Source organism: Camelus dromedarius, chromosome 22, assembly GCF_036321535.1.
Source record: "Camelus dromedarius isolate mCamDro1 chromosome 22, mCamDro1.pat, whole genome shotgun sequence".
In the NCBI taxonomy this organism is placed as follows: Eukaryota; Metazoa; Chordata; class Mammalia; order Artiodactyla; family Camelidae; genus Camelus; species Camelus dromedarius.
The window spans coordinates 19,856,979-19,884,382 of record NC_087457.1 but is presented as its reverse complement, the minus strand read 5'-3'; the positions used below and the strand labels follow the sequence as shown (position 1 = coordinate 19,884,382).

The 27,404-nt window shown below is 44.7% G+C and overlaps 1 long non-coding RNA gene across 1 annotated transcript in view; it reads left to right on the top strand.

The window, feature by feature from the left end:
* Positions 1–11,905: 11,905 nt before the first annotated feature.
* LOC116149161 (uncharacterized) overlaps positions 11,906–27,404 on the top strand; it is a 167,999-nt gene continuing 152,500 nt past the window's right edge. The window contains exons 1-3 of the long non-coding RNA XR_004132793.2: positions 11,906–12,012; positions 12,667–12,969; positions 14,277–14,371. This is a non-coding gene — a long non-coding RNA (uncharacterized LOC116149161). The remainder of the gene's footprint in view (positions 12,013–12,666; positions 12,970–14,276; positions 14,372–27,404) is intronic.

Sequence of the window (27,404 nt, the reverse complement as noted above, 5' to 3'; positions counted from 1 at the left end):
CATTCAATTAATATTACATTTAAATTTCATAGCAGTCCTTTGAAGGAGCCCTTACTAGCCTCATTTTATACATGAAAAAGTTCAAAGATGTTAAGGATGCTTAAAGAAATAAAGTAGCTCTATAATATTTGGAAAAGGACTCCAGAAATTCTAGAGCAGCACTGTACAACAGAATATTCTGCCATGGAAATGTTCCATCTCTGTGCTAATAGCATAGCCACTAGTGCATGTGGCTGTTGTTGAAATGTGGCTGAAGTGAGAACCTGAATGTTTAATTTTAGTTAATTTTTATTAAGTTAAATTTGAATAGTTTCATATAGCTTGTGGCTACTGGACTGGACAGTGTAAGTTTTATTTCAAAGATCTGAGAATAATTCCAAGCAATCCAATTCTGATCTCTCCCTCTTTCACCCATAATAATCCTCTAAAAGAAAGAAAGAGGAAGGAAGAAAGAAAGAAAGAGAGAGAGAAAGAGGAAGGAGGGAAGAAGGGGAAAAAGGAAAAGAAATATAATAACTATTTGTAAAAATCTAACTGGCCACATTTTAGGTCAGATAATGCCCACTCAGCATTCCACCAGCCGCAAGACTGAAACTGTCTGCTCCAGCCCATGGCCAGCTCCTGCATTTCTCAGGCTTGAGTTGGATGACCTCTTTTCTTTGCTGCTAAGGTATGTGTATATCTCCAAGCCAAAGATAAAGCTGTAGCAGATCTGAAAGAGCGCTTCGTAATTCAGAATATTCTCCTTGGCTTGCTGCCGGCAACGGCATCCTCACAGGTGCTGCTGTTTCAACAACCACAGTGGTCCCTTTGTGGTCTGTGCCCATCCCCTGAGTTTCCTTCTCTGCTGTCCAGGCTTTTTCACATGTTGGTGAGACTAGCTACCAGGCAGCAGCTGTCAGAGCCCAGGGTATGCGTCAATGATAGGCGTCAGGTGTCTGAACCCAAAAGTCAGTGGTTAACAACTCTAAGATAAAGACGTATCTTCAACAGTGGGTTCTAACTTTTTCCTTCCAAGGACTTTTCATTATTTCTTTTTTTTAATAAATTAATTTTTTAAATTGAAGTATAATTGATTTACAGTGTTGTGTTAGTTTCAGGTGTACAGCAAAGTGATTTGGTTATGCATATATATATATTTATATTCTTTTTCAGATTCCTTTGCATTATAGCTTATTACAAGATACTGAATATAGTTCACTGTGCTATACAGTAGGACCTTGTTATATTTTTTAACATGTTCCACTCTTTTTCAAAGTTTATAGTATTAAACAATATAGCTTACTAAGAAGTAATGTTTTTTCTTATTTTCAATATAGATACGTATTATTTAAAGCTGCTAATCAAGTCTAGAAGCGTCTTAGAAATAAGTGTGAAATAACTTTAATTGGCACAGGATTTGAGAGGTCTTTTTCTTTCTTTTTTTTTTTCATGAAAAATAGCTTAGAAAAGCTGCTAAAACTAAAGACCGTCCAAGGCCTTTGACTCCCCCTCAGTCACCAGTCCTTAGCTGAGTGATGGTTCTGAGCACAGCTCAGATCATTAATCAAGGAAATGACGGATTTAATGTCATGCCCCAGAGAAACTAGTTTTCTTGACTTCTAGGGCTGGCTGATAGGATGTATTTCTTTCCAATAACAAAGATAAGGCGAGCTCTATTTTGTTGCAGCATTTTAAAATGTAAAAACACGAATAGATCATTAACGTCATTCCGAGAAAGCAGGAAATGAAGAGTTCACACAGCCTGCAAAGCAAGAAGCGATCTGAAGCCCCCCGGGAACATGCAGAATGTGGCAAGATCTCAACGAGCTAAAGAGTATGAACCAGAGTACTGAAAATGGGATATGCTTTCCTGACACGTGCAAAAAGGAAAGAAGATACATTTCCAGAAGCAAAGCAACTTGACTGGTAAGGTAAGGTATAACTGTTTCTTTGTTTTTAGCCAACCTAATATGTAAACACTCTTGGGTGAGCTGAATCTTCCCCACAGTCCCACCCGTGAAAGAACCAACAGCAGCATCCAGAACTCCCCTTTCCAATGACTTCAGTGGAGAGTTCAGCCTGACATCAAAGGACCAGAGGCCATTTAAATTTCAGGATTGCATTTTTGGCATTTTTTAAAACAATTTCATAACAAAGCGGACCTAACAGAATAAGAAAGCAGTTTTCAAGACTGATACCTCCTTCTATTTGCTTTTGTCCACCTTCTGGTGTTCTCTGATCCTAAACCCATTCAAGAAGAGTACAAATTTGGCAAGAAAAGTACAAACAGAGATAAAATCAGGAAGTACAAGGGATAGTGCCTCCCAACAAACCCTCATTTAAGCAACAAAAGAAACAGTCCAGGGAAGAAGCAAACAAAAGAAGGACCAGGGCAGGGTTTCTAGTGACTGAAATACACTCGCCAAAGTTCTGCAGTCTAGACCACCCCTCCTGCAATTACCTCCATGTTGGGAGACACCCAAAGAGCCAGACTCTTTCTTATTTTGCCAAAGGAAATGCCACTTAGTATTTCAATTTTCACACTAACTCCTCGGCCTCCTCCTGTTCTCTCCTCTTGATGTATGGATTCCCCTCACTCTGCTACTGCTCCTTCACACGAATGCCTCCCCTCTCCTGTGACTTTTCTCTCCTCACTCCTGCCAACCAGCTTTACTCCAGGGCCCTCCCCACGAGGACAACTCCCTCTGTCCCCCCTCAGTCTGTCCCTCTTCATCTCTTTTCATCTCTCACATCTTCCTAGGCCTCCTCTTCCCACTGCATCCCTCCCCGCCCCCCCCCAAAAAATCCCACTATAAAAACAAAACATTTTTAAAATAGTTTTTTAGGCTTTTTTAGTTTGCAAAGCAGAAGGGTCACTTTGTATTTATCTTGCTTCTATTAATTTACAGGTACTCAGCCTATCTCCGCTAGGTAGGCTAAGGAATTCTTTATCCATTGTCCTCTTGGGCAAGCACAGCTATCTAAAAGTTGTCATGGAGGGAACATTATGGGAGGTGGGAAGGCACTGGGGAGAGAATTAATGGTCCAGATGGGTAAAGGAGACAGGCACAGTGGAGAGTCAGAGATAGCCGATCTGGGCAAAGTTTTAAGTTCAGGGACACATGTGCATAGGCTTGGAGGCAAAGAAAATTGGCCAATGGAGAGGGCAGGGTTGCAGAGAGTGTCAGAGTCCCTCTGTGATGGGGAAAGAAGGAGCTCACCGGAGAAAGGGTGGCTTTAAACAAGAAAGAAGGATGCTCTCCTCTGGGACAGCAAGGAATGACAGGCTGATAAAGGATCTTGGTCAACCAGAGCCTCGGGCCGTGGGGTCAGAGAATGCTGAACTGGATGGAACTTTCGAGATAACTGAATCCCAGCATCTGATTTTCCAGAAGTGGAAGCAGGGTCAGCGAGGCCATGAGTGCCCTGAGGTTTCAAACTGCAGCCGCCAATGGGCTGGAAGTCCCATTAGGGTGATAGCAGTCACCTGGAGGGGCTTAAGTTTCTTGCTCCAGCATACATGAATGCTTCAGTGACAGCCATTTCTCCTCAAGTTTACCTCTGTCGAGGTGCTTTGGTGTAACTTCCATCCACCCCTCTGACTCTTCTAGGGCTGGACCCTCTTCACTGTCACTGTCAGCCAGGAGTGTCATTTCCACTTTCTCCATCATTATTCCCTAGAACTGTGAGTAGCATGAAAAATTGCTCATTTAAGCAGGTAGGTCTGCACAAGTCTAGAGTTTCCATGTATTATCTTATTTAATCCTCACTGCAAACCTGTAAGGTTGGGAAGCGTTATTATCCCATTTTACAGATGAGGAAAACAAATCACAGCTAGGATAAACTGCCAGGGTTCCCATCAGATAAATCACAGACAGCATTTAGGACAGAGCCCGGCACGTGATAAGCACTCAAAGTCTGTTAGCTGTTGTTATTTTTATTATTTTATGTAGCAGGTTGGAGCACAGACTCTGGACAGTCTCAGAGGTCAAAGCATCATTGACACTAAGGCTGTGATCCTAGGGAAATTGTTACTAAACCTCAGTTTTCATATCTGTAAAATGGACATAATAATAGTAAAGAAATTTGAATCAGGCCCAACTCATAGTAAGTACTAAGTATCATAACTTCTAAATGTCTGTTTCTTATTCTTTCATAGTTTAGACCTGTGCCTAAACTATACATACTCATAAGATTAATATTAATTAACATTTATGCCATCCAAGCTTGAGTGGTCAGACCCCATGAGCAAAGAGGTGCAGACCTGACAGCTTTGTTTCCTTTGGGGGTTCCTGGAATTCAGCAGCATTAGTCCTCCATGTTTACTTGGTTATTCAGTCAACAGACATTTGTTAAATATACTAGGGACCAACAGAGGAATGCTACAGAAGTGTAAGTCACCCTGCTTGACTCAGAAGTGTTTATAGTCTTTTCAAGGGGACAGAGAAGTCATTTCACTAAAATGTGCCAGAGGGAGACTCCACCCAGAAGCCCAGAGAAGGAGGTGGCAGCTCAGCTGGGTGCTGAAGGGTGAAACGGAGGGAGAGGGCAGAAGGGCGTTCCCAGCAGGGCAACAGCTGGGCAGCTCGAGGAGCCGAGGAGCCAAGGAGCCGGGCTTGGTGAGGAAGGAGAGAGGGCTCTGCGTGGCGGGAGGAGGGTGTTCTGTTCTGGAGAAGCAGGAGATGTGAGGTTGAAAAGGGCCTTGTAAACTTTTCTACAAAATTCCAATGTCACCCTCAGGCAGTGGGAAGCTTTGGAAAGGTTTGAAGGAGGGGAGCCATAGAGCCTGACTGTTTTCAAGCACAGTCTGCAGGTGGTGTGGAGGATGAGGCAGGGAAGGCAGTACTGAGTCCCTCACAGGAATCTCCCCAAAAGATCACGAGTGCCACACCCAGAGGGCACCGTGGGGACGTGAGGGGAGGAGGCATTGGAAATACACTTAATTAGGAGGTAGAATCAACAGAACTCAGTGACTGATTTTTGAAATAAGTGATTGCAGATAAGGCCTACGCACCAAATCAGAGCTCCAGAGCTGGATGGAGGGGCTGCTGCCACCGGCTGAGATAAGCAGCTCGGGCACAGACACAGATCTGAGACGAGGACGGGACAGTGCGGAGAGCTGGACTGTGCGAGCACCGAGGCTTCTGCAGGGCATCTAAGTGGGGCTGTCCCACAGCTGGTGGAGATGTTCCACCAGAGCTCCTAGAGAAGCCTGGTGTCAGGCCTGGATGGAAGGGTGAACGGAGCTGAAACCCTGGCGATAGCCTGATGTGGAGAAGAGCAGAGAGGCCCGTCCTGGCCCCGAAGTGCGGCCATGTGCCTGGAGGTCACGTTATGAAAGATTCCAGGGCCATGGGATGGGGAGGAAGGTTCCTGGATAATTACCAGGAATCTGCAGGTTTTTCTCCTTAACTTAATGGTTTAGGTTCATGGATACTCCAGCTTCACTGGAGACAATGAATTTTGTTTCTGCATCCCTTTTCATGAGGAGCTGGAGGCTTTCTGGAGAAGTGGAATGGAAAAAAGAATGACTGGCGTCAACCAGAAAGACTTAATTAAATGGAATAAATGTGCACATCAATAAAAAGAGTCAGAAATTGCCCTAGACTCTCTGATATTCAGACCCAGTCCTGTCACAAAGTTAGTGTTTCCCAGAGAAAAGAACCAGTTGCTATTTCAATATCTTAAAACAAAAACAAAAACAAGAAAAGGCTAATTCAAATCATGCCTTAGCACAAGTCTGTACAAACTAATTAAAACACTTCTTTGATTTTATAAGAAATTACATTACACCCTCCCCCGTGTAGTGTCATTTGCTCTCCCAAGATAAGCAGAAGCTTCAATTGGCAGTTACATGTGTTTAAATTCAAATTATAATTGAAAAGTTATGTCCTTTAAGTTATTAAATTATTTAAATTATAATAGAAAAACTAGTTAGGTTGGCTTAATCAATGCACTTTAATTGGCAGACATCAGTTTTCAAAACGTGAAGTCTCTGAGGATTAAAAGAGAAACAAAACAAAGCAAATAGCTGGTGGAGACTTGGGAACCTGCAGCAAATGCTGGGCTCTTACTCACTGTCCTAGTTAGTGAGTTGGATGCCACCCAGCAGCGCCACAGGCATCTCCTGAGGTGACCAGAGGGTCCTGCCTGCTCACATTTCCAACCATGTCTGTGAAAGAGACAAGTGGAAAAATTTAAATCCTGCTTCACTAACTCCAAATCATCCACCCAGAGACTCTAGGAAGCCCACCAGGGTGAGTGAAGTCTCCCTCTGGGTTCTGTTTTGCCAAATTATTTTGTCATTGTCTGGGTTTGTGTTTTGGTTTGGGTCTGGCTCTGCTACCAGACAGCAACCTCTCAGGGGCAAACATTACCTTCCTCCCGTCTCTGTTCCCAGCACCTAACACAGTGCCTGGCGTGTTTCCAGGGCTCCAGGGATGCATGTGGAACAGACCACAGGCAATCTGTTTTACAACCAGACTTGCCTTTGAAGACAGGATTAAGAAATGGGTATTTTCTACCACGAAAGCTCCAGCTGCAGCTTTGGGCTCAGGAAAATGGTGGCAAGCAGTCAGTCTGGGTCTGCCGGGTACAGGGGTCTCCTCCCCAGGTCGTGCCTGCAGGCCCCAGCAAGCACGTGCCAACAGCTGCTGTAAGCAGGCTCTGGGGTCTGGACACAAGACTAGCAGATGTGGTTCTTGCTGACTTGAGAACTGGAGAGTGGATATCTTTTTCTTCTCGTTATCAGTTTGGACTCTAAGAGACAATTGATCTGAATGAGCATTTATCCTCAGAGTCAGGACTAGCAGAGCCTGGGGGAAATTTTAATTCGGGCAAGGATGGACAAAAGCTTTTGCACGGAACACTGGGTCTTCCCTTTCTTTGTGGCAAATGGCAAGAGTAAAATCCAGCTCCAAATGCTCACAACATATGTTTCTCTGGCTTCGTGGTGAAGAACTCAGTTGTCTAGAGCTGTTATGTAATTGCATTCCTTGCCTCCTCTTCAGATTAGTCTGACCATTTTCTTGGAGACTGTGTTTTATGTGCATCCTGGTAGGTGTGACTGTATCTTGCTGGACTTCTTGAGTCGGTTACCTACTCACCCAAGCACCTCTCCTTTAAAAACTAACAAGCAACAGAGTCTTAAGATATTTATTCCACTCAGGACAAACAGCTCACAATAGAAATCTAGGCTTAAAAAAGCCTTTGGGAGAAGGCTACCTTTGAAATCTATGAACTATCAGACATCAGTCGTAATGGATAAGAAACATATTGTATGTAATTTAACCACCAACCTCTGTTTTCTATTCTACATTTCTCTTCCCAGATAAAGGGCCTCTCCTCACACCCCCTTATCTTCATCTAAAGCCTCACCTCTGGGAGAAGCAACTGGGAGCCATGACAAGATTTAATGTGGTCAAACAACAACCTGGGGAGAAAAAAGTAAAAAGATGTAAATGAAGTTGAAGAAGGGCTGAGGTTTTAGGGTCAGAATCCAATTGCTGCTCACACCTCCAGTGTCCTTTAAACACGTCCAAATGTAAACTGCAAGGACCACAGGAGGGGCTACAACCTGGTTCAAGATGCGGTGACAGACTGCAATTCTCTGGTCCAGTCCACAAGGGGAGTCTGGGATTCCACCAAGCCTGGGAGGGACCTCTGGACTTGACAAATCTTCCAAATTAATCCTCTACACAAAAGGGCTTACAATCTACCTGTCTGATCCTTTTGTTTGTGTGGGGGTTTTTTGTTTTTTTGTTTTAGCATTCTCTTTAGTACCCGGTTGTCTCAGGTATAAGGAGCTGCTTAGAAACCTGCAGAGGCTGGTGATGGAGTGTAGGAGTCAGGAGGTGGAAGGGAGGAGCAGACTTCAAGGTAGAGATGCCAGTTCAATGACTCACTGTGTCGTACTCCTCATGTGAGATATCCTTCATAAAGTCAGATACTGAAGTGGACAGTTAGCACTTCTGGTGGCTAGAATGAATTCTGAACCCCTGCAAGGATATAGAAGTTCACACTGCAGAGCTTGAGAATCGCATCAGTTTATGTGCAGACTGAGCAGCCAGTTCTGCAGTGTGTGTTTGTGGGGTGGAGGATGAGGAAGGTCCACCAGCCTATAGCCCGTTCTTTCATCTTCCTTACGTGGCTAACCTTTTGATACCACTAAGCCCTGTTAGTTCGGAGAAACAGGATGCGATTAATGGGATAATTTAGTGGGGTCAGAATTTTAGGGCTCTGCTTCTTAAACTCTCTGAGTCTCTGTCTCCATGTCAAGAAACAGGAGGAGGAAATATGTCACTTAGATGAAGGGCCAGGGTAAGGATAAAGGACTTCAGGTATACCAATCTCCACCAGGGGCTTAGGAGAAACATTTTTCTGGCTGTACAAATGCAGGCATTGCTGGAATTTTTTCAGGGGATGGTGGACTTTGAAAACCTTCCAGGATGAAATCACCTTGAGCCCTCTCCGTAGAAGAAAGCTGTGACTTGTTCATGGGCTAGGGCGGACCCCGAACTATTTCCTGAAAAAAATTCCTGGCTTTGCCTGCCAGCCCTTCACCTTCCACACTGGAGATTTCTAACGTCTGTGGATTGCCTCTCAATGACACAAAATATGGTCTCTCTGAGCCCATGAACGGATGTCTTCTCTTATCCAAAGGTGGGGTGAGAAACAGTTCCCTGTGAAGGGTCACTTCAAAATTATTCAGTCCAGCGCTCTTCTTGGTACTTGAAGTTCTTTCTCTGGATACAGCTAGTCATCAGAAAAGTAAATACTTAGTTAGACATTTAACCCTTAGATGAAATACAAAGCTGTATTTTCATCAGGGAAGCCCCCAGAGCAGAGGAAGAAGCAGTGACACATTTGGTCTGGATCTGCTTGGGTTGTGGAGCTGGGGCCCCTCTGCCCCGTGTCCATTCGAAGAAGCCTCACATCAGAAAAGGCTTTCCCTCCGAAGGGCTGCAAAAATCCTTTCCTCCACTGAGTTTGCTCTCAGAACTGACTTTCTCTCCCATCCTTATATTTTGAGTTGAGAACCTCAGAATCTAATTTGAAACTCAATGGCACAATTCTGTAACCCCTGCTGCCTGCCAGATTGTACTGCATTACTTCCCAGACCTTGTCACCTATCCCATCAGTCTCCTTCCACCTGTTTTAACATATGTTTCGGTTGTGAGCCATCTCCAACCCTTTCTGGAAATTAGAAAGTCCTAACAGGCAAACAGTGCTTAATAAGTCTCAGAGACGGATGATCCAAGTTATAAAGTGGCCAGGCCCTTTGCTTCAAGTCTGCTCTCCTTCCAGTGGCCCTTCCTTCACACTTTCTTCCTAGGTCACTGACCGAGGGAGGGCCTTACTATTTACACTAGTAACTGAACGCCTTCCAACACTCAGCCCAGATGTGTGCACATTCGAAGGTCCTGGGTAAATGTCTGTTGAATGAAAACAAGATCTACGAAGGGGAGAAATTGAAGCTTTGCCCTGCAGTTTGAAAATTCTCTCCACATTCTGCTACATTAGATCCCAGTCTCCTGACCTCATGACTGGTCTCATTTGCTCCCGTTTCTGAGCTCCCTCTAGTTTAGACACTGTTCTGGAGGAGTTGGTCCCTGTCTACCTGTTTCACTCTCCTTGGATAAAGGCTAAGGATACTGGAGAGCAGGCGATGGCAATTGCTTTTTGTAAAGGGCCACACAGTGAATATTTTCAATTTTGCAGTCCATATGGTCTTTGTTGCAAGATCTTTACTATCCTTGGATTCTGCATTTGTTGCAAGATCTTTACTATCCTTGGATTCTGCATTTGTGAACTCGCCTACTCACTAACATGTATCTGTAAACCCTAAATCAATACTTGTGCCTTTGCAGTCAGTCATCTGTGCACACATGCAAAACAGCAAAAAATGGGAGTCACTTGATGCCTGCGTTCCCTGTGTAGCTGGGAAGGACAAATCTGACTCCATATTAGATCTGTTCCTTTGGCTCTAGCCCTGTGCTCTGTTTCCTGTGCTGAGTCACGCTGTTTCTGCACCTTTTGTAAAAGAATGTTGCCTAGAGCCTGAAATATACAGTATAGCCTATTCTCAAAGCCCTGACCTTTAAGGGTATAAAACTTTCCCATTCATATAAAGATAAAAAGTTGCTGAAGAGAAAATAACACTGGTCTTGTTGGAGATTTGCAGGGACATCATGACCTGACCTACCTGGACAGATGCAAGAACAAAGGATTCTGACACTAAGAAGTTTGCAACAGCCAACCACACCCCCTCCCCTTCTGAGTATAAAAGAAGCCTGAATTCTGACTTGGTAAGATGGTTCTCCAGGACATTAGTCTGCCATCTTGGTCTGCCGGCTTTCTGAATAAAGTCGTTATTCCTTGCCCCAGCACCTCGTCTCCCAATTTATTGGCCTGTCGTGTGGCGAGCAGGAGTTTGGACTAGGTAACATGGGCAGTGAGGATGAACAAGGCAAACTTCTGCCTTTTTATTTCGGCTTTCACACTATACACAAGTATCCTTTTTGTGATCTGTTTAGTGTCATGTTGATTGTGTTTTGTGAGTGATTTGCTGTTTCAAATGGCCCCCATCACTCAGACGGGACCTGAGAGCATTCATGATATCCGGGTGTCTGGAGTACAAGGAGACAGTGCTGAAGCTGGAGTTCAGCTAGCGGGGTTTGAAGGCTGGATGCATGACTTCCTAGCCGTTTTACCTGAGGCGACTTTTCTGGGCCTTATATATATAATGACAGAGCAATCATGGAGATCTCCTAGGCCTGCAGTACAGGTTGGACCGCATCAAAGGGGCCATGCAGATGGGATTCCTTGATCACCTTCACTATGCCCACCCCAGACCAGTTAGGCAGCTTGACCTCTATCCTTGGGGTTCCTTGGACATGCATCACCCAAGCCTTGCGAAAAGAGCAAGTAGATGCAGACAAATCTCATTCCTTTCTCCCCTGCTCACCACTTTCAGGGGTCAGGGAGACCAAGAGATGCAACCAGTAAATGAAGAGCAAGATCTTTCTCTAAAAACTGTAGCCCCATTTCCGTGACCTCACGATGTCCCCTTTAGAGCACAAAGGAGGTGCTCCCCAGATTGCCCCACCCTTGCTTGGGCTCAAGTGCCCCGAAAACCTCTCAAATGTCACAGCTCACAAAAGAGAGGAAAAAATGAAAATTCTGTTTATTTTCCTGACTTAAAAGATAACATCGCTTTGCCCTTTGCTTTTGTTTAAGGTCAGATTGGGAGCATTCTTTGAAGGCGGCTCCAGTAGTTTCTCAGATGTATATGGATTTAGCAATTTATGTTTTTCATTCAAAATGGATCACTTTCAGTAATAATGATATAATGATGATTACCATTGTACGAAACAACGTTTAATTTCATCATCTGTAAAATTTAATTAATGATCCGGATCCCAGTCTGATGTTTAAAGTGTTTGGCAAACTGTATAAGGAGGTTGTTATGGTTGTTACATCTAAGTAAATATTGATTTGAAAATGCCATTTTTTGTGGATTTTATAAGCAATGGGTGACAAATTAAATCGGCACTTCTATGCTAAGGAACTCAGGGCGCTTTACAGATACGGTCTCATTGTATGCAGGCAGAGTGGGAAAGCATCACTCATGAAACCAGTCTTAGATCTTAGCGCAGCGGGAAGGGCTCTCAAGGAGCCTCACCAAGTCGTGCGTCTGGGACTCAGAAAGCCGAGATTCACACCTGTGGTGACCTTGAGCGGCTCGGATCCAGGAAGGAGCGGGCAGTGCGTGCGTCTGCATAGCGCGCCGCGGGACTTCGGCGCGCGGAGTTGAGCCCGAGGTGGGGGAGGGGTGGTGGGAGAGGAGGGGGAGGAGGAGGGGCCCCGCCCCCGCCCCCGCCTCCGCCTCGCCCCTCCTCGCCCCGGTCGTGGGGGCGGGGCCAGTCTGCGGGGAGGCGTCCGGGCCTCGCGACGCAGCGAGCGCGCAGTCACGTAGCCACGAGCCCGCCAGCCCCTCCGCGTCGCCGCGGACCGCGCGGACTCTTGAAGGTCAGCACTTTTAGATTTGGGTGTGGTATGGAGAGGAAAGCCCCTCCTTTCCTGCCCTTGGCCGCATCTTTCTGGAAGTTGACAGAAAATGGGAATCTGGCACATTTGTGTACCTGTTAGACTTTTCGAAAGCAAAGAACTGTCAGAATGAACAGGTGGCTCAGAGAGCACGAGTTTCTCGGGCTTTGCAGATAAGGAAACGGGTCTGGCCAAAATAGAACTAGTTTAGCCCCCACCCCCACCATTCCCTTGCCTTCTTTCATCTCTTCCCTTTCTCCAGACTCCACCTCAGTTCTGTGCCCTTGCCTCGCACACTCCTGCCGTTGAACTATTTTTTATCTGGTGGCTTAGGACTTTAAACAGTGCATTAAAAATGCATTTTGCGATTTGGGAGCGCCAACCCTACCTCTGCCACCAAGTAAGAGTGTGCCTTTAGCGAGTTGCGTTATGGCTTGGAAAGCAGGGATTGCTGCAGGCGCTAGTCACACGTGTGCCCGAGGACACACGCCTTGATAACATGGGTGGAAGGCACCTGTGCTCGGGGCTGTCCTTTGCTGAGCCTGGATAAGGTGCGAGCCCTGCCCAGAGCCCCCGCTTGGTTTCTTCGCCCCAATGCTGCCAAAGCTGATCCAGAAAACCTGCTCATTCTTACAGGGCACCCCGTCCCGGGCCTCGCCTCACCCTCTTTGTGGTGATGAAAGGAAATGATTGATTTTACTTGGACTTGGTGATTCTTTAAGGCCACAGTTTCCATTTTCAACAGAGATGGTTTTCAAAATTCTGTTGGTGGATGCAGCCTTCAGAATAAGGACTAATCAGAAGCAGGATGTGTAAAACGGCAGAGGTGTGAACACATGTGCCATCCTGCCTCTCCTCCAGCATCAAATGGCCTGGCAGCTGCGAGGCCCTTGGGTTCTTCAGCGGACAGCTTGAAAATCTCTGGCCTGTAGGTTAATGGTAAGGCTCTTTAGTGTGCTCTCCTCAAAACCTTTTACAGTCTGGCTTCAACTGCTCCCCACCCCCGCCCCCACCTCATGGTCCAGGCACATCAGGATATGATGTCCCTTTCACTTGTCCACCTCCCCTGCCCCTGTGTTCTCTGCTCAAAGTTACTTCCTCTGTCATCCGTCCTCTAAGCCATCTTGGTGCTGTGTGCATACCTCACATGTAGCAGTTGTCACACTGGTTGGAGGTCACGAGTCCCTTGAAAACGGGAACTGCGGCCTATTCTTGCAACATTTAACTGATATTTAAAGAGCACGTGAGTGCTGGGTTCTGGGGACAGAGTTCAAACTCTCAGGGCTGACATCCTAGAGAAGGGGAGACGCAGTAAGCAAGACGGACAAGTAAAAGATGTGGTCTGTACAGTGACCACTAGGGGGAGCAAGAGAGCAGACACCGGAAGGGAGGGTGGGGGTGGGGGGGAAGGAAGCTCAGCGAAGGCCACACGTGGAAGGCGACGAGGCATCAGCCTGAAGGTGACGAAGGAGGGATCTTGGTGGAGAAACTCTGCTGAGTACAGGGCAGCAAAAAGCAAAGACACTTAAGGTGGGAGCAGGGAAGAGGCCCGTGTGGCCAATGAGAAGAGAAAGTGTGGGGTGGTTAACGGGGTGTTACCTGAGCCACTGCGAGGACTGTGGTGTCACCAGAGTCAGAGGGTCACACCTAGTGTTTTGAAGCTCCCCCCAGTCCCAACAAAGGACACGGACTGCCCCAGGGACCCTCTCAGTGCCCCTTTCTCAGGCCTTGTTTGATTTCTCTGCTGCCTTTAATGCCGTTAACAACACTCTCTTTTCTGAAGCTCTTTCTATAACTTTTGGGATTCCACTTCCTCCGTTTCTTCCCCATTTTAGTGGCCACTCTTTCTTGAGCTGCTGTAATTTTCTGCCTCTTCTCACCCATTGAGGGTTTTCCCCAAGGCCCAGTGTTCTTAACACACGCCCTCCTGATGTGAACTCATCCACATGGCCGCTTAACACACCAACAAGATTGGGTCCCATCGGCAAGAAGACGGTGAGGAGGGCAGTGGGCCCACGGCCGGCAATTCTCTGACCCCTGCTTTCCTCTCTGTCTCGAGCTCCTGCTGGTCCTTCACATAAAACCTTCTTTGTCGTTGCTCCAGGTATCTCACATTTTTAGAACTTTTCAGCTGTGTTTAAGATGTAGTTTATTAAATTAACTATTGCCAAGAAGCAGATCACCCAGAACTTTTTCATGGCTTGCAAACCAGTTGTCACTTATCATGACCCTTGGTTCTGGCTTAGGTTCCCCTGTGAGGCCGCAGTAGAGATGCTGGCCAGCACTGCAGGCACACCCCAGGCTGGATGATCCCTCTTGAGATGGCTTCATCACCTGACGGGTGAGTTACGCTGGCTCTTGGTGGGAGGCTTCAGTTCCTCTTCACATGGGCCTCCTCACAGGGCTGCTTGAATATCCTCAGGGCTCAGCACTTGACTTCTCCGAGCAAGCTGTCCAGGGGAGCAAGAGGGACGCTGCAGTACCTCTTACAGTCTAGCATCAGAGTTCACACACTGTCATCCCTGCCCTTCTCTTCTGGGAACTCAGAACGGCCCTGATTGAGTGGGGGGGTGGGGGGAGGCTACACAGAGGCACAAGTACCAGGAGGTGAGGATCCCTGGGGCCAACTCGGACATGGGCTTCTCCATGTGGTGATCCACTTTCTTAGTCTGAATAACTCCGACTTGTCCCTCAATACTCAGCTGAGAAGCCTGCCCTGAGTGGTGAACTTCCTCTTCTGTTCCATTAGCCTGTGGGCATACCTCCCTTCCCACAGGTACCAAGCTGCACTGAGATTGTTGATTTACTTGTTTCTCTCTTCCCTAGTCTTTAAGTTCCTTGAGGGATAAGAAAATGTCTAATGGAAAAACCTGATGTCGCAGTGTCTAGAACAGTGGCTTGTGGCAGAGTCTCAGTGCAGTTTACATAAGGAATAAATAAATTTGTAAATAAAATTTACTTTTTCCAACCAGAAATATTTGTATAGCACTTAATTTAGATCACATCCCACTTCAGGTCTCTGTTGATTGGTTTTCATATTGCATTTCCCACTCTAATCTCACCCCTGACACAGCCCTCCTCTCCTTTGACCCAGCAATTCCATTCTAGGAATATTTTTATTCTAAGGAAATAATTGCACGTGTGTCAAAGAGGTAGCTAAGTGTTGCCCACTGCATTTTGTTTATGATGTTTGGTTTTGTAGAAAACCTTAATTTCCAAAAACAGTGATTTGATTGAGTTATGCAGTAATAAAGTAGACTATTATATAACCAGTAAGATAATAATACCAAAAATGTTCATTAATATGAAAGATGTTCAGTTGATATTTTTAAATGAAGTAAAACAAATTTATGAAATATTTTACTTTTTAATTTTAATTTTTAGTTGTGGTAAAATACATGTAACATAAAATTTTTGTTAACCATTTTTTAAGTGCACAGCTCAGTGATGTTAAGTGCATTCACACTGCTGTACACCCCAATCTCCAGGATGTTTCTCATCTTGCAAAACTGAAGCTCTGTACCATTCAGCAACATTTCTCCCACCCTTCTTTCTTCCTCCCCTCAGTCCCCGGCAGGAACCATTCTCCTTTCTGTCTCTATGAATGTGACTACTCCAGGTACCTCATATAAGACGAATCGTACAGTATTTGTATTTTTGTGACTTCTTATTTCAATGAGCATAATGTCCTCAAGGTTCACCCATGTTATAGCGTGTGTCAGAATTTCATTCCTTTCTAAGGCTAAATAATATTCCATTATATGTATATATCACATTTTGTTCATCCATTCGTCTATTGAGGATACTTGGGTTGCTTCCACTGTTTGGCTGTTGTGAGTAACACTGCCGTGAACATAGGTGTACAAATATGTCTTCAAGACCTTGCTTTCAGTTCTTTTAGATGCCTACCCAGGAGCAGAATTGTTGCATCATATGGTAATTCTGTTTTTAATTTTGGAGGGAACTTCATACTATTTCCACAGAGGCTGCACCATTTGACATTCCCATCGGTAATGTACAGGGTTCTGATTGCTCCACATCCTCGCCAACGCATATTATTTCTGTTTTTCTGATTGTGGCCATCCTAATGGGTGTGATGTGGTATGTCATCATGGTTTTGATTCACATTTCTCTAATAATTAGTGATGTTGAACATCTTTTCAAGTGCTTATTAGCCGTTTGTAAATCTTTTTTGGAGAAATGTCTACTTTGGAGAAATATCCTTTGTCCATTTTGGTTTTTGTTGTTGTTGAGGTTGAGTTGTAGGAATTCCTTATATATTCTGGATACTAGCCCCTTATCAGATATGATTTGCAAATATTTTATCCCATTCTGTGGTTGCCTGTTCACTCTGTTAATTGCATATAAAATGTTTTTTAAAGAGAAGCGTTTATACAAACATACATGCACTCAGGAAAAAACTGGAAAAAAAAAACACCAAAAAGTTAGGAGTATGGATTATACAGTGAGTTTAATTTTCTTCTTTATCTTATATTTATTGTTAAATTTTTCTGGGATAAGCATATTACTGTCATGGAAATTTTTAAATAAATAATATTTTCATTCTAATGAAGCATAGGTCATAGGTTTATCCTGAAGGTCTAACCAAAAGGGCCTAAATCAAGAGAGTATTCAAATTGTCAGCATCCTCCCAATGAGGTTCTGAGTCAAGGAGTGCCACAGTGGTCTACTTTCTTGAGTTTCATTTTCTTCTTCTTTAAAATGCAAGACTTTTCCAGCACTGGAGTGTTTTTTTGTTTTTTTTTTTTTAATTCTAAAGAATTTGCACACCGTGTGTAGAATTGATTGTCCTTGGGAAACTTTTCCCAGTACCCACTCTGCTCTCAAAAGGCCCTTTTTCCCATTTCTGTCAGAGTAGTCATCCCACAATCTGGTATCTTGTTCCCTGTCAGATTGGGATGTTCCCCAAATCCAGGGCTCACTCATCTTTGCAGCACCCACGAGCACAGCGCTCAGCGTACTTGCTGACTAATGTTGCCGTGTCCAAAGGCGGGTTTCTGTTCATCAGCTGAACACGAACATCTGACTCAATCAGCCGACCACTTCTTCCTGTTGAAACCGTCTCCTGTTTTTGCATCTGCGACACCACACTATCCTGTTTTCTCTGCCAAGTCTCCGGCTCCTCCTTTTCAGTCTTCTTTTTCAAGTTCCTCTTGTTTCTCTAGCTAAGCTCTAACATCTGAGTTCTTCAGTGCTCAGTCCCCTCTCTTCCTTCCCTCTCCTTCCACGACCTCACCTATTTCCAAAGCTTTAATTCTCACCTGTACACCAGTTATTTCCAGCTAGCCCATCCAACTCTTTAGAGCTCCAGACTTGTATATCCAGAGCTCTGTTTTGTTTGTCCTTCTAGGTCCACTCTCTACTCTCGTTTCCTGGTACTTTGACTTTTGTGGGCCACATCAGCCAACTCTGTCACTTCCAGCTGGGTTTGGCCAATAGAAGTTTCCAGCAGAAGTTAGAAAGGAGGAGAGTGAGGTCAGTACATTTCGTACCCAGCTCCCTCTTTGTGGTTGCCCTCCGGTTAGCTGTATCTCTCTACTGGGGCCACAGCTCCTACCAGAAGGCCCTCTCCACCGAACCAGCACACTCTCTCTCTCTGTCTCTGTCTCAGCCAGTTACTGCCCCTTTCACTTGGTCCTGCAGGCCCAGACATGGTTACCAGCTCCATGGTCCTGCACCGTCTCTCTTTGCTTGTCCTAGACTCTGCTCACACCTTTGTCAGTAGTCCTCCTAATAAAACTCTCCTCACATTACCCTGGTCTCCAGCCAGGATCCTGACACATACATATCTGCTTGACATCTCCCCTTGGAATTCTCACAGTCATTACAAACATGACATACCCAGACATAACTTCTGGTTTTCCTGCCATCCCCCTCCCTCTTCCCACTTTCAGCCATCTCTGTGCACGTCAGCCCTCCTGAGCCAGGTACACAGGGTGGACGCCTGTGGGTCGTGCATGGTTTCTCCTTCTACCTCCCTCCACTCGCCTCCATCTTCTTTGGCACTAGGTCTGTAGATTCAGTGTCACACAGCTGGCTTCTCCTTATTCTTTAGATCTCAGCTAAAATGTTACCTTCTTTTAAACAAATCTTCCTCTAGCCAACCACGTAAGGGCCTCCGTCCCTTTATTCTCTCTCCATGTACTAGTCTGTTTCTTAGGAAGCAGTGTAACTTAGGAAGTGATCATCTATTTTCCTTGAGAATTATGTCTCTTTGGTAGGAAAGGGTGACTTTGAGCTATAAAGGATAACGAATGTAACTCTTAACGTCACTATAAAGGATAACGAATGTAACTCTTAACATCACTATAAAGGATAACGAATGTAACTCTTAACGTCACCTAACTCGGAAGCCAGTTTTTTCCTGGGCTTGATCCAACATGGCAGAATTAAACTTTGGTATTCCAGACCTGTATCTGTGCTAACCTCTTTAAGGTACAGTACCCCTCAAAGCCTTGTGGAAAACAAGTCATTGGCTTCATCCATCTATTCTAAGTCTAGAAATAAATGACATCTAGGGTTTTATAATGGGCCAGCTCTATTGGCTACAAGTCCAAGAGTTTATCCTTCCCTGTACATTTGTTTCATGTAAACTCCACATATAAAAACAACTTTAAAAAGATGTAATCTACATGCTAAAATGCCAGATTCATGATTTAATTATTTGGCTCAGTCAGTGAGCTGCAAGTTCAGAAAATAAAACAAACAAAACCCTAAATGAAAGAAAACATTTCTGAAACAAATTGCCTTCTTTCTGTCAAAAGTCCTCATATGCATGAGGTCAGACAGGAAACAGAAATAGATCTGTGTGTTATCAGAACTGAGCTAAAATATTTGCCTTTTTCCTCTTGTGGAATATCACCTAAAAGAGACACTCATTGTGTTTGATGTATGGATTCAGAGCCAAGGAGTTCCTGTGGTGTTTAGGGTCTCCTGTGGATTGGTTTGAAACTTGGGGTTGAACCAAGCAAAGGGACTCAATATCTTGGATGCTGTCTCTGAGTAGGGGAAGATATACAGAGATGGGAAAAGGAGAAAATGAGAGGATAGCTGGTCCACTCCACAAACTAATTGAATGTTATGGACGAGGCACTGCTCTAGGGTCTTCACAGGTAAAGAAGATGAGGTTCCTCCCATCCAGGCGATTATCACCTGCCTTGAAAAACATAAAGCACTACAGAAGTGTTCTTTCCTATGATGTTGTGAACAGTGTCCATGAGGACTGGTGTTCTCTGGGAAGCCATCTGAATGCTTCGTTCTTTGGTCATGCAGAGCCAAAGAAAAGTAACCAAAAATGTGAAATCTCAGCTTTTTAAAATTTAACATTATCAGTGCTTACTATCTTCCATGGAGGCCTTGGGTGGAAGGTTACAAAACAGGATAAATTTTCACCTAAAAATAAATGAGTGGGTGCTACATAATGGAAATTCTACCTGGGTTAGAATTTCAGCTCCTTTTGTTTCTCTTCTCCGTGAGCTTAATTATACTGAAACAATTAAATGAAAAAGTTGAAGGAAAATATTTGAACAGTTAGAATTTGTGCAGAAAAGCATGACTTTCATTTTATTCACTTGATTTTGACTTTAAGCAAGAACACGTTTTTGATCAGATCTTTGAGCAGTCTCTCTCAGACACACCATGGGCTACTGGTTCAGCCAGGGGTGATGGGAGCTGCCGTCCTCCCTCTAAGGGCTGAGGTAGCCCTCCTTTCAGATACAAAGAACCACACCTTCTCTCTTCCTCCCATCCCTGCTGTTCAGGAAGTGTTCCAGTTCTACCCCAGCCATTTCCACCCAGGAATTACCCTTAGTCACAGTCGGTGCACAGATGTGACACCTATCGTTTTGGGGCCATCTCACACAGCTTCATCTGTCTCTCTCCATCACATCTGTCTTTTTTTTTTTTTTTTATGGTTATCACGGGACTTGGAAAGTCTCTTTCATGTTCATTTATTTGCAAGTTTATTGTCACTTCTTGTCCCTCTAAAATAGAAGGCTAATGAGAGCAAGGACTTTGCTTGTCTTCTTGATGACTGTGTTTTTCTCATTTAGAACAGTGTTTGGCGTGTCATAGGTACGCAGTCATTGTGGTGGTGGTTGTTGAAAGTAGAGTGTAGTCGATTGTAAACGAGAGTACTCGGGCAAACAGGACGTTCTCCTGAGTGCCGCTAGAGGGCGACTTAGAGTAGCTGAGGGGAGCGGTGGGGCTGGAGAGCCGAGGGAAGAGGAGCATCAGGGTGTAGGGAGGGGCTGGAGCAGAGGTTCTCAGAGTGTGGTCCGCGGAGCTCCGGGGGTGGGAGTGTCTCTGAGACCCTTTAGGGGAGTCTGTAAGATCAAAGCTATTTTCATAACAGCATTAAGATGTTGACTTTTCACTGTGGTGACATTTCCACTGATGGCACAGAAGCAAGAGAGGCTGTGGCGTGACCCAAGGCAGCGCAGCAAGCCCTCCCACACTCTCACAGCAAAACAGGTTCCGCTTTCACTGAAGACCGCCCGGGACCGATCAGCGAAAGCTGTTCATCTTGTGAAACCTCGACCGACAGCACGTGTCTGTTTCGTGTTCTGTGCAGTGAAAGGGGAAATACACGTGGAGCATTTCTGCTGATCAGTGAAATGTGTCCGTTTTCTTGAGGAAGGACCCTTGGCAATTGAATCATGAGCTAAATTATCTTCTGCGGGGGGTCATGGAACAACGTTTCTACTTTAGAGGATGAAAGACAAACTATTGTTATTTAGATGTGGGCATTTCACAGATATTTTGCTAAAAAGGAATAAAGTCAAGTAAAACAACTGATACTGTCAGTTGCCAGTGATAGATTTTAACTTTCAAGAGAATATTGGAATTACGGATAACCTGTGTCTATCACAGGAAGCTCGACATCTTCTTTACGGAGACTATTCTTATGAGATTGGTGGTGATATATTATTAACAATGCGATTTTTGATGTTGGGTAATAAAATATGTCAGCATTTGGAATGATCTCTATAACTCAGTGAATCGGTATTTTCCAAATGCTACCGATGCAAGGGAAAATGATCTGTTTAAAGAGCAAAATAGACCAATAGATTTCATATAAGAGAGTTTAAAAAGTCCATTGACAAGGTTGCAGATTCCACACTGAAAATTAGCTTCAAAGAAATGAGTATTTACTGAGTTTGGCTGTAGTATCAAAGAGTATGTACAATTATCTTTAAAAAAAAAAATTAAATTACTCCTCCCACATACGAGGGCTGATTTTTCTTCATAAAGTTCAGCTAAGACAAGATATTACAACAGATTGAATATAGAAGCAGAACAGGTATGAGAATCCAGCTCTTTTCTCCTACGCCAGACATGACAGATTTGTAAATGACATCACTCTTCTCACTAAACTTTTTTTGTTTGGGAAGATCGTTATTTGTCATAATTTATGTCAACATGTGATGCATTATGTTTACTTTTAAGTAAATATTTAAAAAAATTTCTTAGTATTAATGTCTAATATGGTAAATACTGATAACTCATGTTGAAAAAAGAAAAAACCTGCTCAGAATCCTCTTTTAAGAGTGTAAATGGGGAAAAAACCCAAAAAGGGTGTAAGTGGCTTCTGAGACCAAAGTGTTTGGAGAACCTCTGGCCTAGAGCCTCTGGCTTAAAAGAACTCAGCATTGGCTCCAAAGAAAATAAAACATTTTCTTCTCACTTTTCTCTTTAGTTGAGGCCAAATCCACACCCAGGAATTGAATTATTAAATTATATTAAGGGGAGGTGGCTAACATTTACGGATGCTCCTTTGCACTGTAGGACATCTGCTTTTTCTTATTCCTCAGACCTATCCTATGAGGTAGTAGTTATTCAGTCCCCTTTTGATAGAAGAAGAAAGAGCCTCAGAAGAGTTAGTTGCCCTGCCAAAGATCACACAGTTCCTGTCTGCCCAGCACTCCATCAGATCACAGAACACCTGATAACTATCAGAAATGTTTAGGTCCAAAATACGTTCACTTGAAATGTAAGTATAATTGAGGTAAAATACAGTTTTGATGTATTTGAATGATCCCAACCACTGCCTCACCACGTCACCACCCCAGGCTGGCGAAGACTAGTGTCACAGAATAGTTAACCAAATTTCCTGCAAAATCCTTTCAATTAGCTGGGCCTCTCTTTAAAGTTCTTGGAATAATTCTTCTTCCTAAGGAAAATGGTTGTGTGTGTGTGTGGTATTTTTCTTTCCTTCTGTTTGTGTTCTGGCATTCTTTTGTGAGTATGGAACTGATTACTAACCAGAGTCAAACAGCTGAGTCAGGCTCCCTGTGAGACCATGAACAGTGCGGATTTCCAGCCTTTGGTTTGATGTCTTATCAGTGGCAGATGTACCCGCTGTGGACAGTTCACATGGCTTCCTTCAGTTTCCTGAATTGTCTGAGTGGGGGACGTGTGTGCACAGGGCACGTGGAGACAGAAGAGAAGACAGAAGACAGAATCTACGTGGATTCCATTGGATTTTGTGAAAGGTTTTCAAGTAGGCATGAGGAGGGCCATGTGTTTTGGTGGAAAGATGCCGGGTAGCCCAGTGCTTGCCTTCCACAAATTATCTGTGTAGTTTTGAGCAAATTACTTAGTTCTCAGGCCTGATTGTGCCTCCTGGTAAGACTTCCTTCCAGCTCTGAAATTTTACAACTCTGAGTTCTACTCAAAGCCTCACTTTTCAGCTGGCCTCACTTTGTTGCTCTGAAACATGGGTTTTTCTTTCTGATTTTACGTTACATGTGCTCTTCGTCCTCTTCAGTTTCCCTTTATTATCCCGACATTAAGTCCCCTTTAAGTTCTTCCCAAATGGTTTTCCTTCACCAGCTCTTATCATTCAGCTCTCGCTGTCTCTAAAATCGTATTACTGATGGTTGATTTTTTTTCTTAGAAAGAAGCCCCTGAACGGGTTCACTTCCTGTTCAGTTCAGGGAAGGCGGGTGTTGGTGGTGGGGGGTGTTGTCTAGGGCTTGGAGACGATGTTCTGTCAGGATCCACCCTCAGCCTACAGATGATGCTGGGCTGGCGGCCGCTTCTCCAGCTGTGCTCTATTTTTATTACATTTAATTAGATTTAAGTATGCAGGATAATAGCAAATTTAATTCATCTGCTTTCGTGGCACAGTATGAACATTTAAAATGGAACCAGGACGTTAAATTTCTCCTGTTTTCTCCGCTAGCTTGGGCTGTGCCTCCCTCTGCCTGCTTCCCCAGGTCCTCCCCGAGCGCGTGTAGCGCCACCTGGTGGTGGGACGGGCTGACGCTTTGCCGCCTGATTTCCTATCATGCTTGCTTCAGAAAACCTGTGGGCTGAGAAACACAGGCAAACAGGGACGTAAATGAAATACTGGCCACATTTGCAGCAGGTCTGTCGGTGTACCAAAAGTTCAAATGTATGTTATTAACCAGGCAAATGTGTAAGTGACAGAATCTCTGGGACCTTGTAAAGTGAGGATTTATGAGTTTCTTCACTTTAGGTGAGTCATGTTCAGTTTTGAACTTTCCACTGAGCTTTTGGTGTTCTTAGTGTGAGATCCTAATGTCGGAGGTTGGTAATTTACGCTCCCGTGAAAAACATGTGCAAGTTGCTTGGTTTTTCTCAGCCTCAGTTTCTCTTTTTCCCCATCTGTAAAAGACCATTTCTAAAATCCTTCCAACCTTTTAAAAAATTTCAATCAACCACAGACACTGCAAGTCTGTGATTTACTCTAGTGATTGTACCTACTTCGGATCCATGATTTTTTCCATCATCTGAGAGTTTAATGTTAACAGGAGGTGTAGAAAGAATACCAATAGCTGTCATTGATTGGGTACTGCTCCATCTCCAGTGTTGTTTTAGGAACTTTACACACGTTTGCCTTTTTATTTCATCTTTAAAAAGTTCTCACTGACAAAACTCTGAAAGATAAATATTATTAGGCCCACTTTACAGACAAGAAATCTAGTCTAAGACTGCCACATCTTGCCGTCCTTGTTCACAAACTGGTAAAGAAGATAAAGTGAGAAATATGCTATTGTCATTATAATTCATGATAGCACCATTTGCCGGGTTCCAACAATACCAAGTATATTTAAGCAACATCAGAGGAGATACTTATCTTTCATGTACTCATAAAGCTGCTGTCACCAGGCAGTTGTTAGAAAAACAGTAAAAAACAAAACCCCAAAACCCAGTGTTTCCAGGGATTCAGAGGGGCACTCACACTTTTAAGTGCTTAACGTGGTGCCCAGACCTCTTCCCCGTGTGCTGAGCAGGGAGGAGAGGTAGAGACAGGTGCTCAAGAGTAACCGTGGTGTCCCAGCTGCTGACGCAGGAATGGCAGGTGGCCTGTCAGCACCATTGCAGGAACAGCTCTGGGCTGCCCTAGGCGTGGCACCATAACGGCATCCCCTTTGTTTTTGTTGGTTGGTTTGCTTGGATCTTCCTTTTGACAGCTGAGCAACCTTTCCCCAAGTGTGCTCTGTGGGGTGGTGTTAATACATTTAACATGGAAGGCAAAGCTTCCAGGTCAAATAGTATGGGGACAACTGGGCTGAATAACTTTAAGTGGGTTTCTGGGCTCTAGTGTAGGACGGCTTGAGACGTTTTGTATGTCAATGTGTACTTCTATTTCATTTATAAATTAAATAACCCTCAATAGTTGAGGATAAGACAGGAAGTGGAACTCTCCCTCCTATGCTGGGAACCTGGCCCCTGTTGGTCTGTGTGTGTACATTTCCAAAACTGTCCTCATGGCCTCAGCTTGCTCATGTAGGAGGGCACAGTAATGCTGATGAGGGATGAAAATGTCCTCTGGCTGTCACCTGGCAACCTGGTCTGCACTCCCACAGCGCAACCACGAGCCCAGGATCTGCTGCGCCCTGGAGGTGGGGTTGCACCATCCAGGTTTCCTGGTCCTCCCAGCATCTTGCCTTTAGGTGACCCACCTGGGTCCTGTTGGCATTGGGGTTTTTTATTTTACCAACGGTTTCAATTAATAATCAGCTCCACACTGACCTGATGCCCAGACGGACTGTCCTATATCATAGAAATTAGTCACGAGTTAGTTTATTTTAGGGCGTAAACTGTATGCTTCAGAAGTCTATTAAGAATTCCTAGTCTGCCAAACATTTTCTGGGAAATCCTAGATCCTGACTCATGGAATCTTACCACTTTAGTAATCACATCTTCCCTATGTGCTGGGCGCTTTACATATATTAATTTGACTACCCTCCCTCCCCCACCAGCAACCCTATAAAAGTAGGTGCATGTAACATCTGTGATTTATAGAAGAGAAATTGGACCAAAGATTGGTTAAGCACCTTTCACCCTTAGACCATAACGTGCGGAATCTCTCGGCACTTCCTGCTGTTTCCCCTCATTGGCCTTTGATACCCTCTGCTTCTTGGAATGTCAGCTGATCCTGACACAGCCTTCTGGAGCACTCACTGACCCCTGACACTTCCCTCCTTCCCCAGCTCTCCCCTCCCCTTCCCGCCCTCAGCCCACCGCCCTGAGTGTGACATAGTTGGAACAGCTTCTGTGTCAGACTCTAGATGAAGTTCCTGTATTAAGACATAAACTGAAAGAAACAAAAAGCAAACTTTTATGTACACTCTTGACCTCAATTATGGGAAAAGTGCCTAGAAAAGGAAGCTGGAAGAAAAGATGGTGATGAGATTGTGTTAGAGTTGCAGGGTAATGGATGATTTTTTCCCCTTTGTGTTAGTTTTCTGAAATATGCTTATGTAAGACATTAAATGGGAGAGCTTTATAAAGAAACTTTTAAATTTCTTTCCAAAAACTGAAAGACATCTATCAGTTCAAATAGTTAGCATACAATATCATGAAATCATAAGTAACCTTTACAATAGCTACCTTTTATCAGTTGATTAATAATTGCTGCTTACCTCACATATATCATTTGAATCCCCATAAAAAGTCACCAGAGAAGCTACTATGATGCTCTGTTTTGGACTTGAGGAAACCAAGGAATAGCAGCTTGCTCTGACAGCCTCTTGTCTCTGAACAGATTTGTCTGAATTGCTACCTACTTACTAACTTGTTCGTTACCAGGTGTTTGAAAGTCACTGTCAACAGCGTCAGTTGGTTCTGGAAAGACCTTTAGACGGTGCTGGGAGAGTGCTGTCGCCACAGCTGACAGAGGCTTTTATTCTCCAGAAGAGGGCGACCTAGTTCCACCCTGACCGCGCAGTCCTCTCCATCACAGCCCCTCTGCTGGGCTCTCTGTTCACAGCCTCCCAGGCAGCCAGGTGGGAATGTGGGAGCCGTTTCCTCCTTTTCTTCTCCCTGGCTCTCCAGTCAGATTCTGGCTTATTCTGTCTTAGCTCTGCACGTGTCTTGTTTTCATTTCCAAACCTGCTGTCCCACCTCTTCACCATGACTCCTCCAAACCTCAGTCTCCTCCCCACCACACCTTCGACCCCTCTGCTCCAGAGTAATCTTCCAAAGCATCTGCCCAGAAGTTGTCCAAGGCTGTCTAGCAGTAGAGGTTGAAGTCTCAACTTCTAGCGTGGCATTCAAGGCCATGAGAATCAAAACTGCAGCCTGCTTCTGCTGTTTTCTCTGCCTTTTTCTCCCTCTGGCAAGAGCCACCTCCCCATGGAGCAGGTAGAACCAGGGGGTTGTACAGACACATCCACGTGCAAAGCTGAGGACCCCTGCTCTGTGGCACATGACTGTGGCAGGCAGCCTGACCTCCTGGGCCTCGGTTCCCACATCTACAAATGGGGCTCAGTCACACCTGCCCCTCAGGTCAGTGTGACAGTTAATGAAACTGGAAACATGAACGTTCTCAGCACAAAGTGGCCACATGATAAATGGCACCATCACTGTTACTGTCGTTGCCGTCAGTTTACTCTGAGCTTTTCTTTCTCTTCGCCATTGTCCAAATTCCCTGCCCTCCTCACCGGTCAGCATGCCACCCTCTAAGGTCCAGCCTTGTGTCACCTTGTTTATGATAACCCTCTTCTCCCCCCAGGGCTGCCTGGTTCTCTGTAACTTCCTCTGAGCACCCCTCGTGCCCCGAGCCCTGCAACAATGAATGACTGTCCCATCCTGGGCACCCCTGATGGGGCCAGCGCTCCGCCAGGCATTGTCAGGTTCGGGTGAAAGGGGTGGACAGGGTTCCTGCCCTCGTGATGCCTGTACTCTGGTAGAGAAAAGATGTGCTAAGGAAATAAGTGTGTGTGACGAATTTCAAAAGGAAGGCTACACGGCTCTGGGAACATAGAGAAGGAATGTGACTTAGCATCTGGTCTGGGTTAGGGTGGGCCGACCTAACTCTAACGGTTAGATAAGTGGTCACTGGTGGTTTTCATTTTACCTGTTGATTAGTGAACTCCAAG